This window comes from Trachemys scripta, chromosome 21 (genome assembly GCF_013100865.1).
Source record: "Trachemys scripta elegans isolate TJP31775 chromosome 21, CAS_Tse_1.0, whole genome shotgun sequence".
In the NCBI taxonomy this organism is placed as follows: domain Eukaryota; kingdom Metazoa; phylum Chordata; order Testudines; family Emydidae; genus Trachemys; species Trachemys scripta.
In genome coordinates this window covers 18,571,621-18,589,197 of record NC_048318.1, presented here as the reverse complement: position 1 = coordinate 18,589,197, position 17,577 = coordinate 18,571,621, and the positions used below count along the sequence as shown (strand labels likewise).

Here is a 17,577-nt window from a genome sequence, read left to right as displayed (position 1 = left end):
TGTGTGGCAGAAGCAGGTAGCAGCCGGTCTGGGCTGCTCAGCCGCGGACTCATTAACATGCTGATGTACCAGGCAACTCCTGGAATCAGCTGCTGGGATTTTGTTGGTTTTGGCATAGGGAGGCTGTGAGGAGCTCCAGGGACTCTGCTTCCCCCATCGCCTCTCCTTCCTGTCTCTCCGGTTGTGGGCGTAATGACAGAGGAGGGGAAGGGGAGATGGGAGTAAGAGTCAAGTGCAGGGAGGATGGCTTGCCCAGCAGATGTTAATTAAAGACAGAGGCTCAGCACTGAGCTGGCAGCGCCTGGTCCTCCTGCTGACCTTTCCCAGTCTCACTCTATTGCTTTCATGCGCACAGCCTGGGAGAGACGTGAGGTGCTGTGATATAGGGAGCCCAGGAGGCTAAGGAGAAAGAAAAAGAGGACAAGGGAAAGGTGGCTGGAGGGCCTGGCGAACAGGGGGCTTGGTATGTTCCATCTGGATCGGACACAGCTGGAGAAAGGCGCTGCCAGCATCTATACCCCTTCCACAGAGAGTGTTGGGCGCCACCATGCCAGACGGCAGCAGTCGGGTGCTTTTATTAACCCTCTGCATGCTGTGATCAGCTACACTCATGGGGCATTAGCTATATTAGTGACTTTACATTGCTATGGGGAGAGAAGGAAGGGTGAAGCTGTGAAAATCCCCAACCCCATGCAGACTGGGGGTGCAGACCAGAATCCCGACTGCTAGAGCAGTTTAGATCCAGAAGTTGCCCAGCATTGCATTATTTCACCAGTTGCCGGTCTCCTGGGCCCATGATGTGAGAGTAGGGCTAGGCAACCTGCTGGAGGCTGAGTGAGAATGCCTGCCCCTCAAGCTTTGAAAACATTTGGGTCTGACCCACACGCAGGACCCTAGGCAGGTGCTCAGATATACTTCAGAGAAGCATCCGAAACATGTTGTGCTGTTCCAGGTTGTGGCCCTTTCAGAGCAGGGACCTTTATGAGGCTCCCATTATCTTCTAGGAATTTCACAGACAAACGCTGGGGATGCTGGAGACTTGCCTGGTATTCTGAGACAATAGTGAGAGCCAGTGTGGTCAGAGAGCAGAGGGTGAGGGGTGAAAAGACCTGGACCCTGCCATGCATTCATTATGGGAGCTTTGGCTTCACCTATCTGTGCCTTTGTTTCCCTGCCTGTAAGAAGGAGGGTCCATGTGTGGCTGCATGAAGCAAGCTGAGATCCTCCTACAAGGAAGGGCCAGTGTTGCTGTTATACAGGGGTGAATAGAGATGTCTGTATTATTTTGGCACTGTGGCCAGATTGTCCCCTTTCTCTACTCCAGCCTGTTTGCTGGTCTCCTCAGGGGCAAAACCACTCAGTGCCTTGGGGAAAATACCTTCACAAGAGAATTCTGATCCCTTCTCTTTGGGTTTTGGGAACAGTGAGTGTCTCTCTCTTCCCTTGGGTGTCTCTTGACTGCAATATCTAAAGTTGGCTTTGGTAAATTCTGCAGAATTTCATGCATATTGTGTTTATTCATGCTGCCCCAGCTTGCTCTGTACCCAAAATGCAAACAACCAAAGGAACAACATGGCGTCAATAAATATGATTTGTCAAATGAATTACATCATTTCCTGCTCCTGTCTGGGGAGCACAGGGTATGGTTTGCTCATTTGTTAGAGTACAGTATGAATGTTAACGATGTCACCTTCCTGTCCACACACATTCACACGGATTCTCTTTGTCTTAGTTTATTATTTTATAGTCCAAATAAAAAACAACACCATAGCTTAGGAAGAGAGTGTGGTCTAATGATGAGACTGGGGAGCCAGGACTCGTGGGTTCTTTTCCCAGCTCTGACTGTAACTCACTTTCCCTCCCTGTGCCTCAGTTTCCCAGGCTGAAAAGTAAGCTTAATACTGGCAGCTACTTCATGGGAGGCTTCATTACTAACATCCCAAAATGCCCTGAGATTTTTCACATGGCAGGTGCTAAAAAAGAGGAAAAGCATCATTACTGGTAGACGCAGCTGTTCCATCCTCAGATCCGAAGCTGGGTGCAAAGCCAGGGGAGCTGGAACAATTTGTTTGTAGAGTGGGGGTGCTGAGAGCCATTGAACCAAACTGTAAGCCCTATACATAATGGAAACCACTTCAAGCCAGGGGGTGTGGCAGCACCCCTAGTTCCAACACCTATGTGCAAATCCTACTGGGAAGGCAACATTGCCCTTGTTTCCACTCTTTCCTCAGCAGATTCGCTAACCTGTGACATGTAGGACTTGAGGTTATCTGTGTGACTGACGCACATGTCAGGCAGGGAAAGATGTTTCCTCGAGGAGAGGCAAAGACATTCCAACTGCCTGCCTGGAACCTCTTCAGCCAAGCAGAGAAAGCTGTTGTGAATCAGCAGTTTAGGCACACTCCACAAGGGGGCAGTGGTGCACAAACCCTCAGCTGCAGTTCCTGTGAGTCAGTCAGCAGAGTCCCAGTTCTGTCCCAGTACAGGCTGGGGGACAGAGAGAGCCTGTAGCTTTGCACACATGAAATCCCTGAGCCACCCAACCCCTGCCAGGTCAGAAAACAATCATGCCACTCACTGTCCTTAGTACAGGCAGCCCCAAGCCTCCAAAAATCATGTCACGCAGCCAAAAAAAAAACAACAAAATCACAAGATTTAAGATCTGAAAAACAAAAAGTTGAGGGTAATTTTATTTGCTTTCTGGTTTCTGAGACTTTAGAGTGTGCTTGGGCCACCATTCATTGCTACTTCCTACTGGGGATCTCAGAGGGAGTGCTCTCCTTCTAAAGCTGCCCACCTTGCCTGCTCTCAGGTGGAGGATGAGGGAGGGTTGCTGAGGAATCCTATGGATAAGGCTGCTGCATGGTGCACTTTTATGTCTTCCACAAAAGATGGCACCTCCTGCAACATGGTACCCTGTAGCGTCAGGCTGGGACACTGGGGTGAGTACTAACTTGGTAGAAGAGCATGTCCTGGTGCGTTACTCACATACTTCCCTGTAGCGCAGCAGTTACTTCGTGGGGAGTGTCCCCAAGTAAGCTATCCACACTGCTCCCTGCAATACAGTGCCCCCAGTGCCATGCTTTCTCATTGGTTCCATATGACTGAAAGCAAAGAACAGTATCTACCTAAGATACCAGCACTGCTCCCTGCAGCTCTTGGGTATTCCTTTGAGGTCTATCCAATATTTTTTACCTAGACCATACCTGCTTAGCTTGTGAGATCTGAAAGATCATAGACTTTGACAAGACAGCTGCAAGGCTAGACCTGACTCCTGGATCTTTGCTTGCCAGAGGCTACATTTGCTTTCTTGCTGTGACATTCCTCCCTGCTGGCCATGGGAGGGTTAATAATATAGGGTGTCTCTCTCTCTCTGGCTGTTGCCACTCGTGTATGCACATGGAGCAGGAGGGAAAGGTGTATTTTAATTTCCAATTAGGGCTGCTGCTTCTCATCGGCTGAGATTGATTGTTTGTCCCTGGATCCCCTTTAGCTTTGCAATGCTTTAAGAGGCTGCCAAGTGGTCCCTGCCTCCAGCCGTCTCCACTCTCCCCAACCCACCCCTGAACAGTTAGTGTGCTGCAGACAGGACGGTGACACATCCTGGTTAGGATGCTGCTGGCATCAGCCGAAAGTGGGTGGGCTGGTTTCATAGACTAATGTGTGTGTGTTGTACAGCTCCCTTCTGTTGCAGGAGGCAGAGCGGGGGCATGCAAAGAGCCCAGGCAGCCAGCTGTGTCCTTTCTCAGCTGTATCTGTCATGCCTTTACCAACAGCAGGCTCCCACTTGGAATACATTTCCTGAGGTGCATGCCATCCGCTACTTGGAAGTCTCTATTCCTGCCACCAGCCAAAGCAAATTGTGCATTTGAAATAGATGTTATTTCCATCTGAGCATATGCCAAACTGTATCTAATCCTCTTTGCCCCCTCCACTCCTCTGCTCCTTTAGCTCCTAGCCTGACCGTCTCCTCTCCCAGGTTACAACCTGCAGAGAGACTCCTTTTGTGCTGGGGTGCTGCAAGTTTCAATTAGATGTTTGAAAATCCTGCTTATACTTTTTTTGTAAACTCTTCCTTGTTCAAAGTGTCCCAGCTTGACAGCCCTGCAGGGTTATTGCCGAACTTATCAGGAAAATGGGCAAGGAAGGACTATTTAGATCTTGGGGTGAGAGGGACTCTAAAACACTTCCACTAGATCCTGTATACAGTTTAGTTGTAGCCATGTTGGTCCCAGGATATTAGAGAGACATGGTGGGTGAGGTAGTATCTTTTATTGGGCCAACTTCTGTGTGCCTTGAAAGCTTGTCTGTCTCATCAACAGAGGTTGGTCCATCTCACCCACCCTGTCACTCCCCTAGACCTTATTAGATGAGTGGAAGAGGGAGTCAAACCCATGGAGGGACCTGCCAATGAGGAGGGGAATTTTATAATGGTTTCTGGAAGGGACAGGAAACCAAGATGATTTCAATGGAAGAGGATTGCTGTGAGGCCCCAGTTCTAGGTACAAGAGAGGGGAGATGCTGCTCCATGCATGAAGAGTAGGGGCTCAAGGCAGTAAGATTGGTGGTTGGGAGTTGTCCAGCTGAGAAGAGATGAAGACTCAATGACCAATCTCAGCAGAAGTTGTGGGCCCAGGGGAAGGAAGAAGGAGAGAGTGGAATGCCTGGGTTCCTCATGGGAGTGAGGACCTGCAGACTGGGGTTCTGGAGAGGAAGATGCAAGTGGTGAGGGATTTGGATTGAATATGCGGTTTAGTGGGGTTTCATTCAGAGAGGAAGCCTGGACAGTTTGGGGTGAGGATGGAGCAGAGGGGGCTGGAGTTTGGTCTGAGAAGCCTCTTCTTGCCACTTAGCAGGGCATCGGTTTGGGATTTGTTAAGCTGAATTAAATGGTGTTGGAGTCGGGGCCTGGTGGTGCAGAGATGCTTAGTGACTAAAGGACAGAAACTGTGACAAGGGGATAGTCTAGATTGCACGCAGGTACACTTCACTCCCACACGTGTGTACATTCACAAACATGTACATGCAAAATAGAGACTAACCTTTAGTGATACTGGTGTTGACTAAACACGGACCACAGCATGTATGTAAACAGACTCCTGAGTAACTATAGTCACATATACTTTTTGCATAGCCGCATGCCTGAAAAGCCACTTGCAAGGGTGCGTGACCATGGTGAGCATTTAGGCTCTGCCATTCCCTTACAGGGTGTGAACTCCCAATGCGATCATGCATGATTTTAAACTGAGCAGCAGGTGACAACTAGGGTTGACTGCCAGAAGCTGGGACTGGACAACAGGGGATGGATCACTCGATAATTACCCTGTTCTGTTTATTCCCTCTGAAACATCTGGCACTGGCCACTGTTGGAAGACAGGATACTGGGCTAGATGGACCATAGGTCTGACCCAGGATGGCTGCTCTCTGATCTTCCTGCATACTGAAGGGAGAAAGACCTGTGGAGATGTGGGTGCTCACAACAGCAGCTTCTGACATACCTGCTAGTTTTAGGTAAAGTACTCAATAATCCCATTAGTTCTAATAGCCAGTAATTTGCCACTCGCCCCCCAGAGTTTACTAAATTCCCATTTTGGAGCTGGTCGGTCGGACAGATGACCCAGCCCTCTTTTTAACTGTACAGCACTCAGCTCACCCTGAGTCTGCTTGGGTGTCTGGCAAAGCCTCGCTCAGGAGCATTAGCATAGCATGACTGGGTGTATGGAGCTTGCAACTGTGAGGTCTTTGCATTCTGGGAGAGGTAGCAGAAACGTAAAGGTACAGTACACACAAAACAAAGACAGCTGCCATTCTCTTCTGAGGTGCTGCACCTGTTGTGGAGATAACACATGCTGCACTCTCTCCTGGAAACTTTACTTTTGTTCTTGGCATTTTCCTCATTCTAAAATGAGTGGCTTTAGGCTGAACATTTCTGTTTTGCTGCTTCTGCATGGAAATGTAACTCTTGTTTGCGTAGTTACAGCCCCCCTAGTGAAGCAACACTGTACCTTTCCATGCAGCAGCAGAATGTCTCAGGCCAAAAGCGTCATAGATCCAGAGCACTGGATGACCCAATAGGTACAGTACTTTAAGAACCTTTCTTTGTTGAAAAATCAAAGTCAAGTACATTTCTTCCTTGTTGAGAAAAGTGCTGGCATTTGGTGAGCCATGTGGAAAGGACTGTGAATGTGTAAAGGACTAATCGTTGCTTTAAACTGGAATAGGCCACAACTTGCTAGAAGTCACACCAGGAGGGAACAATTCTGCATTGGTGAGGAGATGGACCTGAATAGGGATTTTGGTGACCCTACTGTAATAAAACACTCAGAAAAGGAAAGACTTACGCTTTCACAGCCAACAGTTCAAAAAGCAAATAAAGGATTTAGGGCCTGATCCTGAGAAGTGCTGAGTACCCCCAGTCTCCACTAAAGTCAGTGGCAGGATTGGTCTCTTAATCAAAGTAGGGATCCTGCCCTTTACTAGAATCCTGAGGAGAGTTTTCATATGATCTGATCATTAGTAGATCAATGAGTGAGTCAGATCCACAGCAGCAACAAGGAACCTCCCTCTTAATTGTCAGAGTTTAATTCATTCCCAAGCAAGTGGAGGAGCTGGTAGGGGCTAGGGCTCTCTGGGGCTGTTTTTAATTACTGTGCCAACCAAGCCAGAGACTCAGGTGCAGACATTTAGCCAATTTGCTAAGCTTGCCTACATGGGGGCTGTCTGTCGTCTGCCATTAGCTTGGGCAACTTTCGTTATATCTGAAAAAAACTCATTCCTCTTCTTTCACTCCTAGGAGCAAACAAGAGCACCAATCCTGAGTGTATAACATTATAAGATTTGCTCTTTTGGAGTTTCCTTGATTTTTTTTTTTAAATAATGTATTTATTTTTAATGCTCCTCATCAATGTCCTTCAAAAACTTTGCCTCTCCTGCCATTATTTCCCTGGGCCATAAGTGCAGGTGAGGCATTTAGCAATGGGGGTTAATTGTTTCCCATCATCTCTTTTTGCAAGGTGTTCCTCTCAGTCAGGCCACTGGGAGGCCAGAGGAGGAGACCTAGATTAGGAAGCAGTTAATCAGTGGAAGAGGCAAACTGGGGCTTTTATTTTGACAGGGCACTGCTTGGCTTCTTGTATGAAGGCAAAGTGAATGATCCTGTTTCTCCAAATGATTATTCAGACTCAGGAAGAGAAAGAGGGAGAGAAAGGAGTACTCCATACACAGAGCTTTGCCCACTTTAAAACAGCATCCTCTCAAAAACACAGAGATTCTTAGCTGGAGGGATCTAACAGACAGTTAAACAATAATAAGGATCAAGAGTGGTGAAAAAGAAAATTGTGGAGAAGGTTCCTGTAACTTCAGGGAGGCAAGAGGGAAGTTGCTGCTAAAAATCAGCCAACCAACAACCTCCCCCACCAGAAACTGAGTCTGAATTCTCCTCAAGTGAAAGTGAAACAACTAAAGGAGTGAAAGTGTGTGCGAGAGGCAGAGTGTTTGAAATGTGTGTGTGTGTGTGCTGTGCATGTAGGTGAGACTCCAGTGCGTGTAGAAAGAGCATGATCCACTCCCCAGAGCCCCCTGCAGCTGGCTGGAAGGCTGTTGGTGAAGAAGACCATGAGCCCTGACTGCATGGCTGTCCCCCAGCAGCTTCCAGATCCTCAGCTCCCCTCTAACAAGCTTCACAGAGCAGACAGCTGCTGAAAAGCCCAAAGGAAAAAAGCACAGGATCACTATGGGAAATACCTCTGGCCTTTCTTGAGACCCGGAGCAAGAGAAAGGTAAGTAGTCTCCCAATCACTTTCTTTCAATGCTGAGTGTTTTGAAATGAGAGGACTGTCCTACAGGCAGGTCCATTTTGTATGGTGTAGTGATAAGTCTGGGGCTGGGCAGAGGGAGTATTTTTTCCAGCATGCTGCAGACTTCTTAAGTGTTTTTCTTAAAAGATTGGTCAGAGTCCTAATCTTTATTTTCCCCTGGAGACTGCAAGGGTCCTTGTGGGGAACTCTACTTTTTCCTTCCTCTTAGATTTGTGAGGAATGTGGTGTGCCTTGTGCTTAGATTTCCTGGTAACAAATTAAGACCTGTAGTTGCAAATGTTTAATTGTTTTGAATTTAAAATTAAAGGTCGTCTTGCTTTTTTGTTTTTGTTTGTGAGGAAGTGCCCTCCCTTGCTGCCTGTTGGTATGCAGGGCTGCTCTGGGAGCTCATCTTGGGCTGCTGACTTGGAGTACAATTCTATGTCTGTGTGTTATTTTTCTGAGAAATTGACAGTTTCTTTTGAACATCACCTCAAAGCCCAGATCTTTGATTATGGCTGTCATTTTCAGTCAGCCTAGCTGGCAATAGGCAGGGGGTGATGGACAGCACAGGCATCCAGTGACTGGGTAGAAGTCACTGAATTGAATCAAAGTACAGCCAGTGTGAAGAGAGCAGGCAGGCCCTTTGGCAACTGAAGGTTGGCTGCGTGGCCCCAAAGGCTTCTGGTCGCTGTAGTCTTTTCCTTTCTCTTGTTTGTCTGGCTACTCAAGCAGAAGTCTTTGCTTTTCTCTTATTTTTTTTCATGTGCTCAGAAATCATGGTGGGCTGCAGACTGCTGTGCATAGAGACTGAACACAGGCCAGTCAGCAAATGCAGCATGGCAAAGTAATAGATTAGCGCCTGCAGCTGGCTTTACAGAGGCGTAATCTGACATTGTACTACAACTCCCATGGAGCTGTTTTGTTTTTAGGGAGTGGAGGTGGCAGCATTGAGAGGTTCCTAGACAGAGGTGACAAGAACTTCTTGTGGAAAGGGCACTGGCCTCAGAAGAGCCTGGATGTATTGGGTGGTTTTCCCAGTATCTCATTTCTGTCCCTTCTGCTCAGTTTGCAATGTGCAGAGGGCACTTGCCTACAGCTCTGGAGCAATGATGCAGGGGATCCAGCCCTCTAAATATTTCTGTTCACTCCTCACTGCATGGAGAGTTTTTTGACTTGGGGATGTATGGGACAGAGGCCCTATCTGCACCTCCCTCTCTCTGGGCACGTGATGAGCCTCATCTCCATTCTCTTTGGCCCTTGATGCTTAGTTTTTATGTTTGGACACTCATTCTCTTAGGCTGCAGTGCTTCCCCTTTGTGAGGGCACTGTCATTGGCAGCAGTTCCAAGAGCGGGGTCAGAGTACTCTCATTGATGGCTCTGCTACAGGTGTGACAGGCTTACCTGCCATGCACCCAGCTTTCCCCATATGCTCCAGGCCTGGCCTGCTCTGTCTGAGACAGATCTGGGTTTCACAAGTCATCACCAGTTGGGTCCAAACCCTGGGGTGGCTTGGAACTGGGGTCCATTTTATCTGGAACTATTGAAGTTCAGGTAGCGTCTGGATAAATGGTTCCAATTTTGGCCGGTCTCTTAACAGTGAAATAGACAACAGGGAAAAGCTCTCCCCATTCCCTGGAATATCATACCAGGGGCTGCTCACTGTTCTCACTTGGGAAGGAAGGATGCCTGGTCAGTTTGCAAAGAGCAAAGCTCCTTTTTTCTTCTGCATTAACCTTCCCTCCCCCATCCAAATCCACATTAGTGTGCCCTTCACTGTTTTGTGTTGAGGAGGTGGTGAAGTTGCCCCTGCGCTGCTTTGTGCTAGCAGCCACTTGCTGGGGTAGAAACCTGAGAGGGCTGCATTTCTGTACATGTAAGTAATGCTACATGACAGGGCATGCTGTTGTGGTGTAGTATGCAGCGTCTGTATGCCTTGGGGCAGTGCTACATGACATGGTGTTCCGCTGTGGTGTCATACACCTGCGTCCTGGGCATGTAAGGCAGAGCATTGCCAACACTGAAGGCACAAACAACTGCATGCTTAGGACTGCGTTGCTGGAATGGAATGGAATACGAGGGTTTTAGCTGCTTACTCTTGACCTGTGGACTCTAGTCTCCTGTGAACACAGCCCCGATTTCTCGCCACCCTTTCCAAATGCTGCTTCATGCCAAGCAGGAAATAATGACATGCCATCAATTGCAAAGATCTTTGCAAAGGAGGGTGTGCATTGTTCTCCCTACTTTTACACAGTGAGGGAGAAGGAAACTGAGGCACAGAGAGGAGAAGTGATTTGCCCAAGGTCACATGGTGAGTCTGTATCAAAACTGAGCATCCAAACCCTTAATACTATAGATATATTTTTTTACATCTAATCTACCATTCTGCTGGACATAAATATCCTGCGATGCCCTCTCCTCCCTCTCTAGCTATATTGTATAGTGAGCTGAGGAGAAATCGATCTTTTTTCACAGTTTTTGTGCCTTAATCATGTTTCAGTTCTCTCTAAATCCAAAACCAGAACTTAATCTTTTTCTGGGTGAGGGTTTATAGGAAGAATATCAAAAATATACTTAAAAGAATACAGGCTTAAAACCAAGATTTTTTTTTTTTTTTTTAAACCCTGTTGCTGGAGGCTAATAATATATACTTGTAGACTTTAAGCCCAGAAGGGGCCATCATGATCATCTAGTCTGACCCCATGCACATTGCACAAAATATTACTTTAAAGCCTTCTACCTATTAACTCATCTCCTGTAAGATGGGTCCTATTGCCCCATTTTACAGATGGGGAGGAAAGTGAGGCCTAGTATTTGAAGTTACCCAAATCTTCAAGTATTTGGACTTACCCAAGATCACCCAAGGCAGTGTCAGAGCTGAGATTAAAACTCAGGCATTACAGGGGGTGCTGGAACAATTTGTATAGCACAGGTGTTGAGAGCCATTGAACCCAAATGTAAACCCTGTATATGATGCAGCAGCACGTCTAGTACCAGCACTTATGGGAGTTAGTGGCTCACAGTCCTGTTTTCTAATCGCTAGGCAATGCTGTCTCAGTGTAGCTGCTGACTGCCTAGAATGCATTGGAACTAAACTCTGCTTTGGTTCCACTAGTGTAAATCTGGAGTAATTCGTGACTGAGCCTGAGGCCAAGTACTGGACTTGTACTTGTTTGGGACCTCTAAGACTTTGTCAGCTCGGTCTGTCTCTTTTGCGGACAGTTCAACCCAGTTTGCACAAGCTTCTCAAAGTTTTGGTATTCTGGGAAGGGATCTTTGCCTTCTCTTCTGCCCTGAAGTCCACCTTCCTGCCAGCATCCCCTGAGTTCTCACCCTTGCAGCTCTATTTCCTGAGTGAAGATGCCTGACGGGGTATTCCCCTTTTATCATAGCTGCTTCTTACCTAGACAGAAGGCTCTCCTTTACCTCACCAAGGTACCTCAGCTACATTCCTTGCCCATGCAGCCTGGAGGCCAAGGAATTTTTCTGCAGTTATTTTGTCTGGGTTTAACCCACCCCCACCCACCCTAGGTCTGATGCATCTTCCCCTGTCCGGTACAACAGTTGCAAAGTCCAAGTCACTGCCAGTCTCATCAGCATTTCTTGTGCCTGGTCTCTTACTTATGGCCAGTACTTATGGCCAACACCATGACATGTTTCCTTTTGCTGCCTTAGCTGGTGGCATCGGGCTCATCTGCTCTGGTGAGTGAGACTTTACCCATCTCTGTACTGCTGCCTGCTTGTTTGCTCTCTGTCTGTCTGTCCTTGTGGGGATCTAGAAGTAGAAATGAACTCTACAGGTGGGGAAGACTGGTTGGGCCCATCCCTAGTGAGCAAGGCAGACTGGATCCCGGCTCTCCATTCTCCTGGTGTCTGTCCATTTCAGCTGTGAATGTCTTGAGTAATGGACACCTAGTCCCGTAGAGAAATGATTCTTCCATGGAATGAGTCTTCTGGATGAATCCTCCCCTCATTTGCTTGTGCTCTTGGACCTATCCAAGAATCACAGCCTTGTGGGCAGCAATTGCATTCCACTGCCAGTCATCCGGTGGCCAGGTCAGACAGACATAGCTCTTTTTGGCTCTTCGCTGCTGACTTACCGTTTCCAGACCCTTCACTGTCACTCTTCTGTAAAAACATTTTCCAGTTTGGCACAAAGTTGAGGCTCATTTTCTACCCATCCCACATGCTGTGGGGACCATGTGAGGCTTTGCTCATCCATTTTCCTGCTCCTTTGTTCAGGTAATTCTAAGATCAGAGCCGTGATGGCATAAGATGGCCATGCTGGTCACCTTGGATGTCTGCCCAGAAATACCCACCGCCCCGAGTCTCAACTGAACAGGACCCTGGAAGTTGCCATGGTGGTGTTCTGGCAAAGACCCAGCGTTATATCAGCCACTGCATCCTCTCCTCAGGGTGCTGGACCCTGCCCTTGCATGGGTAGAGACTCAGGACAGGTCTGTAATGAAAGCTGTTGCTGGGATAGTAATCTCTGTTAGGAGAGTGTGTGTGTTGGGGATGGGGGGCGGTGGGGAGGGGTTAATGACATTTTTATACCAGCAAAAGCTCTAGTGTAGATGCAGTTATGGGGGGAAATGCGTTTGCAGATATAGCTTAGTTTGTTTGGGAAAGTGGGGTAAGCTTTATTGGCAAACACACTCTTTTCTGGCATAGACTATACGCCTTGGTCTCTTCCAGTTTTCAGCCAACTGCAACCTGATTTATTTCTCTCCTGTGGAAGGTGCTGACTGGCCAGTACAAGTTCCCTGAGCTGTTTGTGTCTCATTTCTCCACAGGGTTGAACTTGTGAATCCTGGATAAAAATGACCCCAGAAGTCACTGGTTCAGACTGCCTGGGGAAACACACACATCTTGGAGCAAAGGACCTAGGAGTTTGGCTGCTGTTTGTCCTTCTCCATTTCTGATAGTAACCACAAGATATATTGGTGTGGGCTGGGGAGGGATAAGGATGGGGGAGGCAGGGAAGGCTGGAAATCAGGATTCTTAGAACCAAGAATTGAATCCATCTATGACTCCTGGTGTGACCCTTGGACAAATCATTCCTGCTATTGGTGCCTCAGTTTCCCATATGTAAATACCTCCTAGGGAGTTGTGCATGTAAAATGCCTTGGTTTCCTGTCTGAGAAATGCTGGAGGAGGGTAGGGTGTCAGTCTATGTGCTGATCTCTATTGTCCTTGCCCAGCCTTCCCCTGTGAACCAGAACTGGCCAAGTCAGATGGACCTTATTGGAGATTCTCTCCCAGATGGTGTGTTTCCACAGGACAATCTCCAGGACACCTGCTTGGCACCAGGTAGCCCCCGTGGATATCCATTTCTTTCCTGTCCTCTGTCAGACCCAGTTACCAATTGTGGGTTTGGGTACTGAATTACCTCTATCTGGGGTCACCTCCTTGTGGAGCCCGTACCTGCTGCAGACTATTCCTTGTCAGGAGTTGGCACAGAGGAAGCAGTTAATGTCACTGGCACCTGCTTTTGATTTAAGGGAGAGCCACGTAATCAAGGGGCGGGTTGCCAGGACCCGTGCACGTATCCAACTTCCTTGGAAAGCAGGGTTGTGTTTGTAAGTGCAGCAGGCATTCTGTTCTCCAGTGCAGGAGGAGAAGGAGGCTTGTGCAATACAAGCCAGGCTTTGTCATGACTAACCAAGGCCTGCGCCGATTCCCAGAGATCAGGACAGTGAGATTCCACCTCCCCACCAGGTCCAAGCTGCTCCCTGCTCCCCCTCTGCTTGGCATCCAGCTCCCTCCTTTGTATGGGTGGGAGTAGGTCTTTGTTGAGACCTGCCCCGTACATGCTGCCTGGGTTATGATGTGGGCTGTGAAACACCCTTGGAAGACTGGAGTAGTTATGAGTGCTCCTGCAGCCAGTACTCCTGCCCTGCTCCCTACAGCACGCCCTGCTGGAAGAGGCCAGCACTGGAGACTCCTTTGGGAAGGGGCCATGGCCTGTGGGGTTCTTCAGTGCTCATGTCAATTACAAGGAAGCAAGGCAGAGGAGAGACTGGAGACTCCTGGGTAGGGCAGGGAGGAAGTGACATCCCATTCTTTTCACAGCGAGGAGCTGGTCACTGGAGGTGTGAAAGTCTGTTGAGGCTGCTCAGACTGAGAGTGGTGGGGGATGGGGTGCCTCCTTCATATACTCAGCTGTCAGTTCCTTCTGGAGGGGGCAGGGGAGGGCTTTTCCTCCCCAGCTGACAGGGTCTGGATGTGGATAATCGAAGGGCTCCTCTCTGAGCCCTGATTACCCTCCCCCCATCCTGCAAATCCAATGGAACCATCCAGGGTGCGGAAAATTGGGCCAGGAACTGCCTCCCTCTGTATCAGGCCTGCTGCTGGAGGGGAAGGCTGTTCTCTTGGGGAGTCTGCTCCCCTTTGCCCTTCCTGGCAGAGTGGGAGGGCAGGCCAGCCTGTGGTTCCAGCTCCTCTGGCTCTGCTGCCGTTGAATGGGAGCAGAGGGGGAGGACCTGTGGGGTGTGATGGTTTGGGCAGGCACACAGTGAGAATGGCCCATGCATCCTGCAGCACTGGTACTTGTGAGCAATGAGACGTGGTAGGCATGCCCAGGAAGCAGTGGTATTGGCTGTAGCTATAAAAGTCTGAGCAGGATCTCTGTGGTAGGGATAGGGCTCTGTCTGTTAGGAACTGTTAGTCCCTCCTGTGGCTCATTCCCTTCCTCCAGTACCGTCCCCCCACCCCCCTTCCCTGGGGATAGACATCTCAGCCCTGGCTGTCTGGCTCCATTTGGCTTCTTTCCTTCTACAGTCTCTGAGAAGCTCAGGCCTCTGTCTGGCCTTCAGGATCTGCTCCATGTTGAATCTATCAGGGCTGGGAGAAGCAAATCTGTTCCTCGGTATATGAGGTTCCAGAAGGCAGTGCTGGGACCTGCTTGTCTTCAGGCTGAACAATAACAACACTCGGCTCTTTGGAAGCACCTCTCAGTTGTGGAGCTCCAAGTGCTTCACAATCCTGAATCCTCCCAGCACTCTTGGGAAGGGAGCAGCAGTGCTCCCTCAGTCTTCCAGGTGGGAAAATCAGAAGTACTGAGAGTAGAGAGAGATTCTTCAGACTCAGAGTCAGTGACAGACCAGGGACCAGAACACAAGAGCCTCAGCTCAACCCCCATCTCCTCCCGCTAACTCCCACGGCCTCTCAGAACGGGGGATAGAACCCAGGAGTTCGGGCTCTCTGGCCTTTATTGCTAGATCCCACTTCCTCCCAGAGCAGAAATAGAGCCGAGGCCTCCTAATCACCTGCTCTAACCATGACACCAAGGTGCCTTGAACCCCAGTACGCATTAGTGAAAGTCGGGGTGAGGAGCCTGCTCTGGGGTTTTCGGCTGTGGATGATGCCCCCTAAGGTGATAAGCAGCTCCAGGAATTGGCTGCATTCTGTGCCTGGGGACGGGGTGTCTCCCTGGTTGAAGAGAAGCTTCACTGGAGCCGAATCCTGGGCCAGGAGCCAGGTTGGCGTCCTGTGCCAGAGAGAGGGCGAGACTTGGAAAGTGGAGCCAAACTCCTCCTGTATGAGAGATGGCCTGAAATACCGAGTGAAACCACAGAGTGCTCCTTGTTCTGCCTCTGCCTGCTGCCCTGAGCCTCATGAGTGTGGGAGGTCACAGCACTTGGCTGCTGAGGAGCAAGCAGAGCCCAGCAGAACATATGGGCCTTTCTGCTGTCTCCCAACTCTCAAAGATGCTTGTTGGGTTGATTTTGTTTTTAACCTTGTTACTCCCGTCTCTCTGTCCCTTGCTACTACTAGTTGCAAGAGCCTTCTCCTCTATCTCCTACTGTCTGAAATAGACCATGCACAGTTGCTCTCTTTTATAGCTCAGCTGAAAACCTCTCCTCTTCCTTGCCTCTGCCTCTTTAAATAATGAAACAGAGGGAGAGGAATTAGCTGGAAAGTGTCTTGAAGACATAATTTGTATAAAGATGCTGCCCAAAATATTGAATGTTTACAGCCTTTATGCTCCTTAAAATGTAAGCAAAGGAAATGCCAGGTTTTACTTGCATTTCTGAGAGTACATTGTAGCGTCCTATATGTTACTGGGTGTTCTGTTCAGTTAGGCCTAATGACTGTGGATTCTGGGATCCAAATACCTAGTTGTGTTCAAAGCATCCCAGCTTGATAAGTGGTGTGCCATGTGTAGGACTTGGATAGTATGTCTTGAAATCGTTTGTGAGCCTTCTCATGGTGCTCTCTCTGTTGTGTGTTTAGCACCCTATCAGGCAGCATTGTGTATGTGTGGCTAGGACCTGCATGTTGTATATAGTTAGTAAACAGTGATTTGGACCTCGCTGTGCTTGTGTTTGTTCTTCATGTTACATTTGTTGTCCATGGAGCCAGAGACACAAAAGGGTGTTTTGTTGCACTGCGCTCTCCTGCTGTAGAGAGGGCTGGGCATGCTCCAGCAAAATGCCAGTCCCTGTCTCCAGATAAGGCTGCATCCTTGTTTGGGGGAGGGAGTTGAGTGGCTGGACTTTGCCCCAGAGCATGTTGTTTGTGGATCTGAATGTTGGCAAGCTTGTCAACTGAGCACCATCCTCGTATCTGCATTGAGTTCCTGCTGACTTTACCCACAGGTCCAGTCATCGCATTTTTGGTTCTTTCTCATACGAACGTAACACTGGTGGAAAGGCTCCAAGCCAGCAGTCTTAGAGATTGGTGTCTTCTCTATCTGCAGAGCAGGAGCAGCCTGAGCAGAGGCAGGGCAAGTTTCCCCCACACTAGCCCTGCCAATATAACTCACCCCAGCCTGCCAGGGACATGATGTTTCCTCTAAGAATCTGCCTGATCGGTCAAGCTTCAACCCCTAGAGCCAAATTTAGTTCTTTTGTAAGGGGGTGTAACTCCACTGAAGCCGATTGGAGGCTGCACCTGTCTGCAGTCAAGATGTATGTGGCCTGTCCTGGCTATGGTGGATTCCCCCAACTCACTTATGTCCAGGAGTGATAACTGTCCTGCTAGGCCTGTGTCAATCAGCACATCATACAGATAAAGACTCAACTGAGCATTTCAGTCTTCTTTAAAAGCAAATACTGGTTTAACTTGCTCAGTCGATACAAAGGTCTCCTTCTCTGTCTGTCCTAAATGATTGTGTGGTGTTTTTATGCATTGGTAAACAGCTGTCATGCTCCATGCCAGAGATGGCTGCATTTCAACAGTGTGTAAAGTGATCTCTGCCTCATGCAGTTGGGTACTAAAGTGTTCTAGATTCCTTAGGGATGATATAATGTGAGGCTCTTGTCATTAGTGGGCTTGGGGTTTTGAACTTGGGCTAGGCAGGGCCCTAAATATGCATAGTTTGAGGCTTTGGGAGACCCAAATGTCTGAGTCTTCTGAGAGCATAAATGGTTGGGATGAGGAGGAATCGCTTGGGGTGCTCCAAGGGAGAATGACTAGGAGCCAGGGGATGAAACTCCAGGTGACTTTCTGACATGAGCTGGATGAAGCAGTGTAATGCCCTATGGTGTAGCTGCTTTCACTCCTTCCCTTGGTAGGAGACAATCCTGTATTGGTCCCCAGTGAGGATTGAGTCAGACGAGACGTGAGTGGAGCTAGTCTGGCCACAGCTTAGGTTCAAGCATGGGTGGATAGAATGAGCTGAAAGCTGCTTGTGTCCAGTGTCTGCACGGCCAAAGAAACTGGGGAGAGAAACAGGGCTGGGATGAGCAAGTTTCTTCTGCCCTCCCTGTCCCTTGGACATAAATGGGGCAGCAGCTCCAGAACTGTCACCAAGGCCAGCTTGGGGACCTTGGT

General features: G+C 48.8%; 1 protein-coding gene across 2 annotated transcripts in view; it reads left to right on the top strand.

The window, feature by feature from the left end:
• Nucleotides 1–7,160: 7,160 nt before the first annotated feature.
• The window catches only part of BCL9L (BCL9 like), a 94,405-nt gene continuing 83,988 nt past the window's right edge, over nucleotides 7,161–17,577 (top strand). For both annotated transcript variants that reach the window (XM_034754472.1, XM_034754467.1), the window contains exon 1: nucleotides 7,161–7,778. The gene's annotated coding sequence lies outside the window, so the exon portion shown is untranslated. The remainder of the gene's footprint in view (nucleotides 7,779–17,577) is intronic.